The following is a 13,009-nucleotide window of genomic DNA, read 5'->3' as shown; positions in this document are numbered from 1 at the left end:
AGACGTATCTAGTGTCTGCCCTGAACCACGGGGGAACCCGGGGCTCCAGGTAGGAAAGGAGTCTGGGATTTGTAGCCTGAGTAGGTACCGGTCAGATGACAGGCTCACTTCAAAGGCATGCGGTGGGGAGGAGAGGGGTCATGTGGTTTCTCCAATGCCTCGGTGGCTGCGTGGGAGCCTCAGCTGGCGGCAGAGGTGGGGAGGGGACGTTGGCAGCACCGTGGAGGCCTCAGCCGGGACTTCGGGGATGGAACGAATGAGCCAGAGGAGAGGAAGCAACTCAGATGTAGATGAAGAAACGCACTTAAAATTTCCCTCCCCTCTCTGCCTCCACGGGAACAGACGTGGCAGCAGCGTGTGTGTGTGTGTGTGTGTGTGTGTGTGTGTGTGCGCGCGCGCGTGTGTTGGAAGGAAAACAGGCTTTACAGCCAAATAAACCTGCGTGCCGATCCCCTCAGTGCAAAGCCGGGGTTGTGGGATCTTGAGCATGCTTTATTTTTTTTTCTGAGTCTCCATTTTCTCATCTTGAAAAATGGGATCAGTGATTCTTTCCGTCCGGGGTGGCTGTGGCTATTCAGAGTGTTTTGTTGGCAATAAAACAGCCATTTTTGAAGCACCTGCTCTCTGCTAGGCACTGAGCCTAGTAGCTGGATGGATTTAATCTGTAATCCCCTTAACCATCCTGCAAGGTGGTGATTATCTCCAGTCTCCACTTCACAGCAGAGGAAACTGAAGTTAGGAGGTAAGGAGCAATTTGCTCAAGGGAGAGTGCTGGAAATTCAACTAGGTTCTCTTTGGAAAGATTACATTATGGAAACGTACAGGATGATTATATTTCGTGAATCTTAGTCAAGCCTAAAACTCTCCCACGGCGGCAGTCTTCCTTTATCGTCAGCCCTTTTCCTCCCTCCATTTCCCTTTGGTAAAAAAAGCAAAACCTTTGGCTAACCTGGCTGTCTGTGGAAGAAGGGTGAGCTCTGCTCAGTGATTTCGACGTGATTTGATTCTCTTTGTCTAGGTGCTTTTTGGTTTCCATGGGATGGAGATCAGGAAATTATTTCTAGGTGTTTATATGAGGGAAGAGGAAAAGCTGCTGAGACTTAAACTTCTGGACAATCCAACAACATCTGAAATATCAGAAACTACCCTTCCAAAAGAAAACTATCAACCCTTTTGACATTCTGAGTAGTCTTTCTTTGAAGCTTCAGCTGAATATGAGGTAAATGTGGAAGGTCAGGAAAGCCAGTTCACTTGTATTAAAATTTACCATGTGCCTATGTCTGGATGTTTCTCATGGTCACCCTGTACGGCAGGTGTCGTTAGATCATTTGCCACCTAAGGATGCTCAGAAAGGTAAACATTTGTCTGAGATCACACAAGCATGAGGCGTTAAAGCCAAGATTCAGAACTTAACCTAAAGCACAGGCTCTTTTTTCTGCTACTCCCTGCTTCTGAGTCTGCAAGTCTACTGATGGAAACTGCTGCTTCCTCTGAACTCCTTCTTTTAGGAGCCTGTCCCTTTGCTCTGGATTGCCCCAGGCAGATCTGGAGAAAACTGCATACCTGCAGTTTCAGAAGAAAAAGTACTTTAGCTCTGAGACTGCAGGAGACCACCAAAAGTCAGCACCAGCCAACACAGATGATCCCAACCTTTGGAAGATGCTCTTTGTGAAATGGACACCAGTTGGATGTCTCTATTTTTGGCTGTGAACTCAGGCATCAGGAACTGGCTGTATCTTTTTTTTTTTGGGCAGGGTGGGTTGGGCTTCAGAGAGGAGGAAGAAAGAAGCAGGGAAGGGGAGCTCCCTGTAGTTCATCCAATTCAAAGCGAGTATCACAGATTTAAATCACATACTTGCAGATCCCATTATTGAGTGGTTTTACTTAGATCCAAGCCACTGTAGGTGGAAGATGTCCTACCTGTCCCTCCTTATTTAATTTTTAATGAAAAAAAATCTGGAAAAAAATCAAAACAAGCTACCAAACACTTGGTTTGCACACCATCCTCAGGGTTCTTTCTAGGGCAGTGGAAAGCTCACAGATTTTGGAGTTCATGAGATGTGGGTTCTACTTGCAGCCATGTCACTCATCTGCATGGCTTTGGGTAAGCCATCTAGCGCCTCTGACCTCAGTTTCTTCATCTGTAAAATGAGTATAATAATGCCTGCTTTAGAAGGTTGTCAGGGGGTAAAGTGCTTGGTACTTAGCAGACACTCGTTAAATGTTAGTTCCTTTTTCCTCCCTGTATCACAAGGGCAAATTCTTCATCTATATTCTCTTAGGTAGAGAGGTGAGCATGAGTAATGACCTGTAATTTTTAGGACAACTCAGATCCACCCAGATTGTTGGCAGGGACCATCAGCCATGGTTTAAGACTTAAGCCAATGCCCATTATGTCATTATGGAGCCTGCAGAAGTGATTACTAATGTTACTTTTCCATTTCACTGTGGAGCAGAGGGGAGAGTCTTTCACACTGCTGGTGTTTTTTTGGAGCACGATGATACAAATCACAGATGGCTTCCTCGGCAGATGTAGCTCTGTAGAACCAAAGTGTGGGTTTACAAGGGGTTTAATGAAAACCTGGCACCCTTCCAGGCTTGAATCAGTCCTCCGGGGTTGTCAGCTCATGTACGTACAGGCCAATCTACAAATGTCCACTCTGTTGATGGTGTGGGGAATGCTAGGGTGAAAAGTTTTTACCTGGGAAACAGAGCCAAACCTATCTGGCTGAGTTCACAGGCTTGGGGCCTGGGAGGTGGAACAGTGACGTGGAAGGGAAGTTGGTAGGAGGAGGGAGGCCTACATCTGGAAGATGTCCAGATGACTGCTGCCTGGCTGGGGCTGATCTGGGCCCAGGACAGAGCAATGGCTTTCCCAGCTGCTTGGGGCTCACACTCTTTTCTTCTTTGCCAGGGGTTAGGCTAAATGGAGCGAGAAGGAGCCACAAATGAGGGATATGGAATAAAAAAGTTTCAATTTAGTAGACAATATAAATTGAAACTGGATTGGACTGTCATTGCCTCTGCTCGAAATGCGATTACTCTTCAAATGGCCAGCTTGCTATTTTTCATCTATTTTATTTTGGCTTCCATGTCATCTCCTTGGAGAAGCCTTCTTTGATTGCCTCCCTGAAAGAGAACCTCCAAGCTCTTTGCCATATTCTATCTTAGCTGTGTATTTGTTTCATAACATATCTGAATTTATTTGGCTGTTTGCTTTCTGTTTTGGTCCCTTAGTAAAACATATCACTCCTTGAAAGAAAGACCTCTTGACCAATGTAGCTCAGTGCCCATTGGAGTACTTGGCACATAGTAGACATTCAATAAATATTGTTGGAAGAACGAATACATTTCAGGGCAAGAATAAGATATGTCAGTGTTTGCAGCTTAATGGCACCATTAATAAGCTGTAAAACTGTACAAATTACATAATCTTAGTCTGGGATACTTCATCTGTAAAAGGGAAAAAAATACAATAGAGGGTAGCTGTTTATGTAGTGTCTAATACATAAGAAATGTTCAATAAATCAAAGCTATTATTATTCAGTCATTGAAGAATTAAGTTAACCACCAAGAAATATTTATCAGTATTTCTATTCAGCTAACATCTACTGAGATCTAGCACATGCCATGCCCCACATTAAGCAATTTTACATGCATTATCTTATGTGATTCGTGACAACAACCGTGGGAGAGATCCTTTCCATTTAGAACAAAAGAAACAGAGACTCAGAGAGATTAAGCGGCTTGACCAAGCTTACACAGCTACTGAGTGGCAGAGGCAGTATTAACTCCATTTCTATTTTTAAAGCCATAATTTCCCCCCATAATTCCAGGCTGCTTCCTATTAACACTCGCTCTGGATAAATAAACATAAGGAAGCCACGTTCTCTGTCCTCTGGGGGCTCTGGTTTAGGTGATAAGACATATGTAAGAGTAAAACGAACACGAATAAAAACCAATGTTTTTTCATGCTGCTTTGAAGTTTACAAAGCTTGTCCCAATATTTACAACACATTCAAGTTTTAGGATATATAAATAATTCAAACAAGTCAATAAGAAAGAGATAAACAACTCAATGGAAAAATTGACCGATTGTGAACAGGCCTTTCAAATGGCCAATAATCACATGAAAAGATGTTTGGCATTATTGGTCATGGGGAAATTCAAATGAGAACAATGATATACCATTTCCCATCCATTGGATTGGCAAAAAGGACAGAGAATACCAAGGATTGATGAGGATAAGGATGCATGGGAACTATCATAACATGCTAGCTGTGCTAGAAATTGGTAAAATCAGTTTGGGAAGCAACTGGAAATGCTTAATAGAGGTGACTATGAACATGCCCTTGGAACCAGGGCTGCCTCTAGGAAGCAAAAAAATACCCTAGAGAAACCCTTGCCTAAGTGCAGAAGGAGACACACAAAAATGTTCCGTTTCAGCATTTTATATAATAGTGAAATATTGGCAACAATCTAAAAGTACATTGACAGGGGAATGGATAAACTGGTCATTTGTGGATGAAATATGAAACAGCAGCTGAAGGAATAAATTAGAGCTCCACTTAGTGACAGGGATAAATCGCAGATACATATTGCTAAATAAAAAAGAGCAAGTTGCAGAAAGGCAGACAAGATGATATCCTCTATGCACATTTAAAAAACATGTAAAGCAACCCTGTATGTTTAAAATGAACTCTCTTTATGTACCATAAAGAGCTGGTCGGGAAGAATACACGCCACTCACAATAGTAATTACTTCTGGGGAGGAAGATAGGGACCGAGGTCAGGGAAGCTTGTAAAGAGGATTTCTACTGAACCTTCAACTAAATGTTATAATTAAAAAAAAAAAAAATCTGAAGCAAATATGGCAAAATGTTAACATTGTTCGATCAGGTGGTGGGTTCAGCTGTTTGTTCTGCCAGTTTTTGAACTGTTCTGTGTGTACGGGATATTTTATAAAGCAAGCAAACGACTTGCTTCCACAAGCTTCCACACCTTCTTCCCTAACCTCATCCAATGTGCCCCACATTAAGCTCCGGAGACAGTGATGGAAGAGAAGATACCCATTCTGCAGAGTTCAGTCCTCCCTCTCCTAGCACCTGCCTTTTTTTTTTTTTTTTTTTTGCGTGGATGGGGGTAAAGTAAACTGCTGGGCAGGTGGAGAAGAGACTAACTGATTTTCTTTAGGAAGGACCTGCAGCCCTGGGGGCGGCAGGGATGGGGGTCAGAAAAAACAGGGAGAGGACAAGGAGAGCAAGGGGTGCTGAGGTTTTGAGAAAAGCCTGGAGAAACTGAGGTTTAGAGATGGGAAATAATTTATCCAAGGTCATTTAGAGGCAGAGCTGGAATCTGCCCCTGGTTACCTATCCCCACATTCAGACCACAGGCAAGTGTGTGCTGGGGGCAGGAGCCGGGACACTGGCGTCCACAGGTCTAGGTCAAATCCCAGCTCTGCTATTTAGTAGCAGTGAGGCCTTGGGCACGCCACCTGACTCTCTGAGCTTAAGTCACTATTACCTTTCTTAGACTGACCTTGGGAGGAACTCATAATGTATATAAAAGGGCTAGTGGGATAGTACTGTGTCTAACTCTTAGTATTCACTCCATAAACAGTATCACCATCTGCATCATCATTCCAATTTGTTTCAACCATTCTTTAATAACTTCAATAACTATTACTCTCTCCCCACACCTTCCCCCCTCCCCCCAACCAATATCAGGGCAGTTTCCTTGAGGGCAAATATCCAGTTTGTCTGTGTCCAAGGATTGGTCTGTCAGCAATGAAGTCTGTCAAATATTCTCTTCCTCCTAGTAGCAACTATTCCTAAAAACAGCTCCCTCCCTGCCTCCATGCAACTTTTTATTTTGTTATTATCATGGTCTTACAGGTTTTTCTCTTTAATTGTTGTTGAGTGTGCTATAAATCATTACCAGCATTATTTGTTTTGATTTCTCAGTTGATTTGTCCAGTGGAAATTCCTTTAAACCAGTGTCCGTCCTTTTGATATGTCTCCAGTGATCTCTGAGTACTTCCTCATTCTCGGGCATAAGATGTTCCAGACTTACCTTGTACTTTCCTTGCTCCAGGGCCAGAATCAGCTATTTCTCCAAGGGGTACTGGTTCTTTTTAGTGGAGAATGGTATTTGGAAGCCAAGATTTGGACATTATATGTGCTCTGTATTACTGGGGTATTATTGCTTTTGGGCCCTTTCAGTACAGAGGTAAAATAAATAAATGGATATGTGTGTGTGTCTGTTTCTATCTCTACCTCTGTTGAAGTCTGTGATGGTTAATTTAAACGTCAGCTTGGCTGGACACACATTATTCTAGGTGTTTCTATGGGGATGTTTTTGAATGAGAATAACATTTAAATAAGTGGACTTTGAATAAAGCAGATTGCGCTTGGTAATATGGGTGGGCCTCATTGAATCAGTGGAAGTCCTGACTAGGAAAAAGAATGATTTCCTTCGAGCAAGAGGGAATTCTGCATCAGACAGCCCTTTGATTTGAAACCCATATTCGCTCTCCTTTGCGTCTCCAGCATGCTGGCCCACCCTGCAGGTTTTGGATTTGCCAGCCTCCATAACTGTGTGAGCCAATTCCTTAAATCAATAACACTCCCCCCGCCAACTACACACACTATTGGTTCTGTTTCTCTGGAGAACCCTAATACAAAGTCTGATATTCCTAGTTCAAATCCAATACCATTGGGTTCTTGCTCAGCTAACTCATTCATATTTGTATCTCCCATCTTTTACAATGAGAATCCTGGTTTCCGCAAAAAATATTTACTCATTTGTTCTAACCCCAAAACACATAACAAGTCAACTACCACAGGCTCTTCAAAAATGTCAATGCCATGAAAGAAAGAAAGAAAAAGGGTATAAGGAATATTGTATATTAGATAAACTAAAGAGACATGACATCCAAGTGCAGTGTGTGATACATGTTTGGATTCCAGATTGGAAAAAAGAAAGAACAGCTACCAAGCACCTTATTGGGAAACTTTGAATATGGAATGTATGTTTGATAATATTTTATAAATATTAAATTTGGGAGGCATGATAATGATATCATATGAGAGAATACAATTGTAAGAGGATAGGAGGTATGTTGAATTATTTAGAGATGTAGTGTTTTGATGTTGGCAAGTTATGTTCAAATGGTTCACAAACTATATATGTATTTATATATGTAAATATCTATATCTGTATCTATCTATCTAAATATATATATATATATAGAGAGAGAGATTGACTGATAGGGAGAGACAAAGAGAGAGAGAGAGAGAGTGTGTGTGTGTGTGTGTGTGTGTGAGAGAGAGAGAGACAGACAGAGAAGGAAAGAGCAAATGTGGCAAAATATTAACAGTTGGTAAACTTGCATAGAAAAAAAAAGAATTAATTGGACTATTAACTTTTCTGTTGAAATTTCTCTGAAACATTTCAAAATTAAAAGTTGGGTGGGGGCTTCCCTGGTGGCGCGGTGGTTGAGAGTCTGCCTGCCAATGCAGGGGACACGGGTTCAAGCCCTGGTCTGGGAAGATCCCACATGCCGCGGAGCGGCTGGGCCCGTGAGCCACAATTACTGAGCCTGCGCGTCTGGAGCCTGTGCTCTGCAGCAGGAGAGGCCGCGATAGTGAGAGGCCCGCGCACCGCGATGAAGAGTGGTCCCCACTCGCCGCAACTAGAGAAAGCCCTCGCACAGAAACGAAGACCCAACACAGCCAAAATAAATAAATTAATATTAAAAAAAAAAAAAAAGTTGGGTGAAATGGTAGCAGGTATTACATATCAAGTATTGGTATTATATATCTATATCTACTAGCAAGAGTATTACATATCAACTACCACACGCTAGTAGCAAGTATTATAAATCAGGTACTATTTTGTGCTGGGCTTGTGTTAAGTGCTTTACATACATCACTAATTTATTTAATCCTCATCACAATCCTCTAAGATAGCTAACATTTTCTTTTACAGTTGAGGTATCTGAGGCTCAGAGAGGCACAGAAAATTGCTTAAAGTCACCCAGCTAGCAGGGAAGGGAACTGAGGCTCCAAGAGAGGAGTGACCTCCCCAGACCATCAGCTAAATAGTGGTCATGTCAGGGTTAGGACTGAGGTGTCTGATTCTTACTCTGGGGCTTGGTCTATTGTATCAAAAAAGTTATTCCTCCTTGTTTTCTTGCCCACTGGGACTCCATTTAGAGAAAGATTTCTGCCAGCTCTATTAGACTCATTCCGAAGAAAAAAGATTCTGTTTTTCCGTTCCACTTTGAAAAGATAAGACATTCAGCTTCCTGTCCTGTGGCTCTTACCCAGACTTTTGTACTTGTTCTCAGCAATGCATGTTCTCCCTGGTTATTGGGTCACAACTTTATCAGATTCCAGAGATGGGAAAACCCAAGCAGGCAGCAGTGGCTTCGGACTAAACGCAAGAAATCTCATTCATTAACAGAGGGACAGTGATTCTTTGTCTGCTTCTGACTATTCGCACGCTATTCACTTTAAACACAAGGACAGAGTTAGTCTGGTACAGTGTTCTGCAAACTGAGGGTCATGACCTTTAGTGGGTCTTGAAATCAACTTAGATGGTGGCCGTCAGCATGTAGAAAGTGATTTTTAAGATAAACAACAAGGACCTACTGTATAGTCCAGGGAACTATATTCAATATCTTGTAATAACCTATAATGGAAAAGAATCTGAAAAAGAATATATATATATATATATATATATATATATATATATATATATATATGTGAATCACTTTGCTGTACATCTGAAACACTGTAAATCAACTATATTTCAATAGAAAAGATAGTGATTTTTAGAATCAAATTGGATAGAATAGAAAATATTGATGTATGCTCATTCTGAAGGTAGGTATTATTTTGTGAATGTACACACACACACACATATGTTTGTTCTGGGTGATGGTGTAAATTTCATTTCTTATTATGAGTCACAGTTAAAACAATTCAAAAGCTACTGGTTTGGGACAGGGGGTCAGCAAATGCCTGTTTTGGGGAACAAAGTTTATTGGAACACAGCCTAGCCACTAGCATATGCATTGTCTTTGGCTGCTGTCACACTACAGTGGCAAAGTTGAGAAGTTGTGACACACTGAATGGCCTGCAAAGCCTAAAATATTTACTATTTGGCCCTTCATAGAAAAATCTGCTGGCCCCAATGGTCTAAGATGTTGAAGCAAAAACTTCTAATTCAAATAAAGCTTCCATTGTATATAATCTCCAGAATTTCTCTCTCTAGTATTTCTCCCCCACTGACTATCTAAGTTGTAGTATTCACATATAGATTCATGTAAATGCATATATAACTATAGAAAAGTAGGCACAGCAAAAGCAATTATCGCCTAAACTCTATATTTCTAACAAAATACCAGGAGTATTCAGAGGCAAGTTCCTGCTAGCACATGGCAAACAGGATGACCTTTCCATCCTAGGAAAACATGTCCACGTTTAACCTCATTGCACTCAACCAGACGTTTCCTTGCACAAATTTTCAAGTGAAATATTTCAATCCTGCATTCATCTTGGGGGCCACATGTCTTATCCAAGTTAAATATTTCCAGAAAATAAATGTCTAGACACCGTCTCATATAAATTAAGCACCCGGTTTTTAAAAGATTTCTAGCAGACCTCCTTTTCGGTGTGTGGGTGAGTATAATTTGACTCCTGTGAAAAATTCTGGGCCACATCTGATGTGCCTAAGCCTGTGCACCTGCATGTGGTTAATGAGCGCTGCTGAGTCATAGTGGGCAGTGCTGGTGGGGGTGGGGGGTGTGGGGGGGGTGTGGGGGTGGGGTGGGGGAGGGGAGGCGGGGTGGAAGCTAGGACTCTGAAGGATATTCCATAGAAGAGCAAAGAGATCTCTTTTCTTGGAGGTCATGGTTTCCAAGAATCTTGGATGAAGAAGTCCTTGTATGTTGAAATCTACCTTAGGGAGGCTTGCCGTATTTGTTAATCCTGTCATCGGAGAATAAAGAATATGTGACTGTACATGAAGATAAAATTCTACTGTATCTCTTTGACTTTCCATTTCATTTATGTTTGAGGTTTTTCAAGTCATGGCTTTGTTTAATTCAAGTGAGCTATTTCTAATGCTTTTGATATTTATAGCATTTTCTTGGATATACACTTCTGTGTCACAGTGATATGAATTAGTTTTTTCCACTGTTTAGAAATGAAATCTTTAAGAAAGATCAGATACTTAAAAGAAAGCTCAAAGTGGTTTTTTAAGCTACTCATTATATTTTATAACATATATTTGTATTTTACATTTTACATACATAATATTTATATAGTAGAAATTTTATACTATATAAATGTTATAAAATGTTTTATAAAATATAAATATGATAAATATATTCAATATATTTACATAAATATAAATATATTGTATATAAATAAATTATATATTATATTTTATTATATATTCTTAGCTACACTTAAAAAGAAAAGAATTCTATATGAGGGAATTTATAATGGAATATATGGAACCACCTGAAATTCTATGGGGAGGTAATTCAAGAAGTAGTTATTATATTTTGCTTTTCTAGATTTTTGCACAATTGTGCACAGCCTTCTTTTGTGCATCATATTCAATATTGTTTTTTTTTTTAAATTTTTTTTTTTAATTAATTAATTTATTATTTTTTTTGGCTGTGTTGGGTCTTCGTTTCTGTGCCAGGGCTTTCTCTAGTTGTGGCGAGCGGGGGCCACTCTTCATCGCAGTGCGTGGGCCTCTCACTATCGCGGCCTCTCTTGTTGCGGAGCACAGGCTCCAGAAGCGCAGGCTCAGTAATTGTGGCTCACGGGCCCAGTTGCTCCGCGGCATGTGGGTTCTTCCCAGACCAGGGCTCGAACCCGTGTCCCCTGCATTAGCAGGCAGATTCTCAACCACTGTGCCATCAGGGAAGCCCTCAATATTGTTTTTTTAAAAAAGGAGAAAATTTGGGAGTGGGTTCAGGAAGTGGAGAGATGAAAAGAAGGAAGCTTACATTTCGTTGAGATATATGTAAACATTCTTTTTTTTTTCCTTAAATATTTATTTATTTATTTATTTATTTATTTATGGCTGTGTTGGGTCTTCGTTTCTGTGCGAGGGCTTTCTCTAGTTGCGGCAAGCGGGGGCCACTCTTCATCGCGGTGCGCGGGCCTCTCACTGTTGCGGCCTCTCTTGTTGCGGAGCACAGGCTCCAGACGCGCAGGCTCAGTAGTTGTGGCTCACGGGCTTAGTTGCTCCGCGGCATGTGGGATCTTCCCAGACCAGGGCTTGAACCCGTGTCCCCTGCATTGGCAGGCAGACTCTCAACCACTGCGCCACCAGGGAAGCCCTATGTAAACATTCTTCATTCTCTTTACCCCAAATCCCACAAACAAGAAACAAAAAGATTTCTGGGTATGGCACCATTCTCCACTTCTTCATTCGATGACTGTTTGATGGATGTGCACTGTGTGCCAGGCACTGGGCTAGGTTTCAGAGAACAGAAAGAGCAAAGTCTAAGCTCTAATGACACTTACCACGCAGAAGCCATGAGGCAGGGAGAAGACAGAAAATAAACACGTCAACAAAATAATTTCAGATATTAGGAAATACCAGATAATGTGTGGAAAGAGTGGGCACTTTAGCTTGGGTAATCTGGGAAGTTTTCTCCCAAAATGTGTTGATTGAACTGAGCCCCAAATGGAGAGGAAGTCATCCTTGTAAAGATCTGAGGGAACAGTGTTGAAAGCAGAGAAAAGAGCTGGTACAAAAGTCCTGAAGAGGGACTTGGGAAAGATTTCATTTTGAGGTCACATCTTATATGAATAATCTCTGGATTACTATATTTAAAAGTAGGCTGGAGGGTTACCTGTCTCTGAAGAATCTCGTAGGAAAAGGGTTCGGTGGTCAAATGGCTTCGGAAATTGGGTGGTGCTAATGATGATGCATTTTTGCTGAACTGGCATTTTTTTTTTTTTTTAGCCAACTCCATAGTGAGATGATTGGGTTCAACTGCTGGGAGTTCTCTGGATTCTGAATATGAAGTTCTGGGGCGGATTGCATTTTCCAAAGATGGCCACAGCAATATCTCCTGTCCCACGTGCTCTTCTTACAATATAACCTTGATATTCATGATTTTAATTGTGGGAGTCTAGTTTCTTCCCCTTGAATCAGGATGGGCTTGTGACTATACTAGTAGTGACTCTATTTGACCTCAGAGACCAGGTCATAAAAGGTACATAGCTTCCATTTGGTTCTGTTAGGGTGGTAACTCTTGGACCCAGCTGCCATGCTGTGAGGAAGCACAGGCAGCCACGTGGAGCGGCTTCCTACAGGTCTTCTAATTGACAGCCTCAGAGGCAGTTCTCACCAACAGTCAGCATCAACCCCAGACGTGTGAGTAAAGGAGTCTTCAGATGATCCCCGCTCCCACCTGTCAAGTCACTCCAGCCTAGAATCTTCCAGCTGGGTCCCTAGACATTGTAGTACAGAGAGCAGATGTACCTACCATGCCCTTTCCCAATTCCCGACTCACAGAATCTGGGATCACAATAAAATGATTGCTGCTTTACACTCTCAAGTTTGGGGTGGTTTATTTCACAGCAGCAGACAAGTGGACAGATCCTTAGTGCCTTTATTGTCTGCTGTGGACACTGGTGGTCTCTTCAGGCAAGAGAGGATGTTACTCAGGTTCTAGGGCCATTGTACTAAAAAGTCAACATTGTGGAATCCAGAGCTCAAATCCTTTGCCCCCAAGATGGACCAGCAGGCTAGACTATTCAGACAGGCCAAGCTGGGCCCAAAAGAGGTGATGCTCCACTCCTGTACATCCTTGCTGGTAGAAAGCCAGGCACCATCTGAGTCCCTGCACCCTCTACCCACTGGCTTTCATTCTGCCCTCCAGAATGACGCCACTCTTCCACATGACCTTTTCACAGAGCCAAAGACAGGCATCATCTTCTTATGGTCCAACCAAATTAAATCATTTGCCATT

General features: G+C 41.8%; 1 long non-coding RNA gene across 2 annotated transcripts in view; it reads left to right on the top strand.

Moving 5' to 3' along the window:
• LOC103018957 (uncharacterized) overlaps positions 1-12,511 on the top strand; it is a 107,052-nt gene extending 94,541 nt beyond the window's left edge. For both annotated transcript variants that reach the window (XR_449505.2, XR_003622449.2), the window contains exon 5: positions 11,998-12,511. This is a non-coding gene — a long non-coding RNA (uncharacterized LOC103018957). The remainder of the gene's footprint in view (positions 1-11,997) is intronic.
• Positions 12,512-13,009: the final 498 nt, after the last annotated feature.

Source organism: Balaenoptera acutorostrata, chromosome 1 (genome assembly GCF_949987535.1).
Source record: "Balaenoptera acutorostrata chromosome 1, mBalAcu1.1, whole genome shotgun sequence".
NCBI lineage: Eukaryota > Metazoa > Chordata > Mammalia > Artiodactyla > Balaenopteridae > Balaenoptera > Balaenoptera acutorostrata.
The sequence above is the reverse complement of the archived record's forward strand: the minus strand, read 5'-3'. Positions and strand labels throughout refer to the sequence as shown.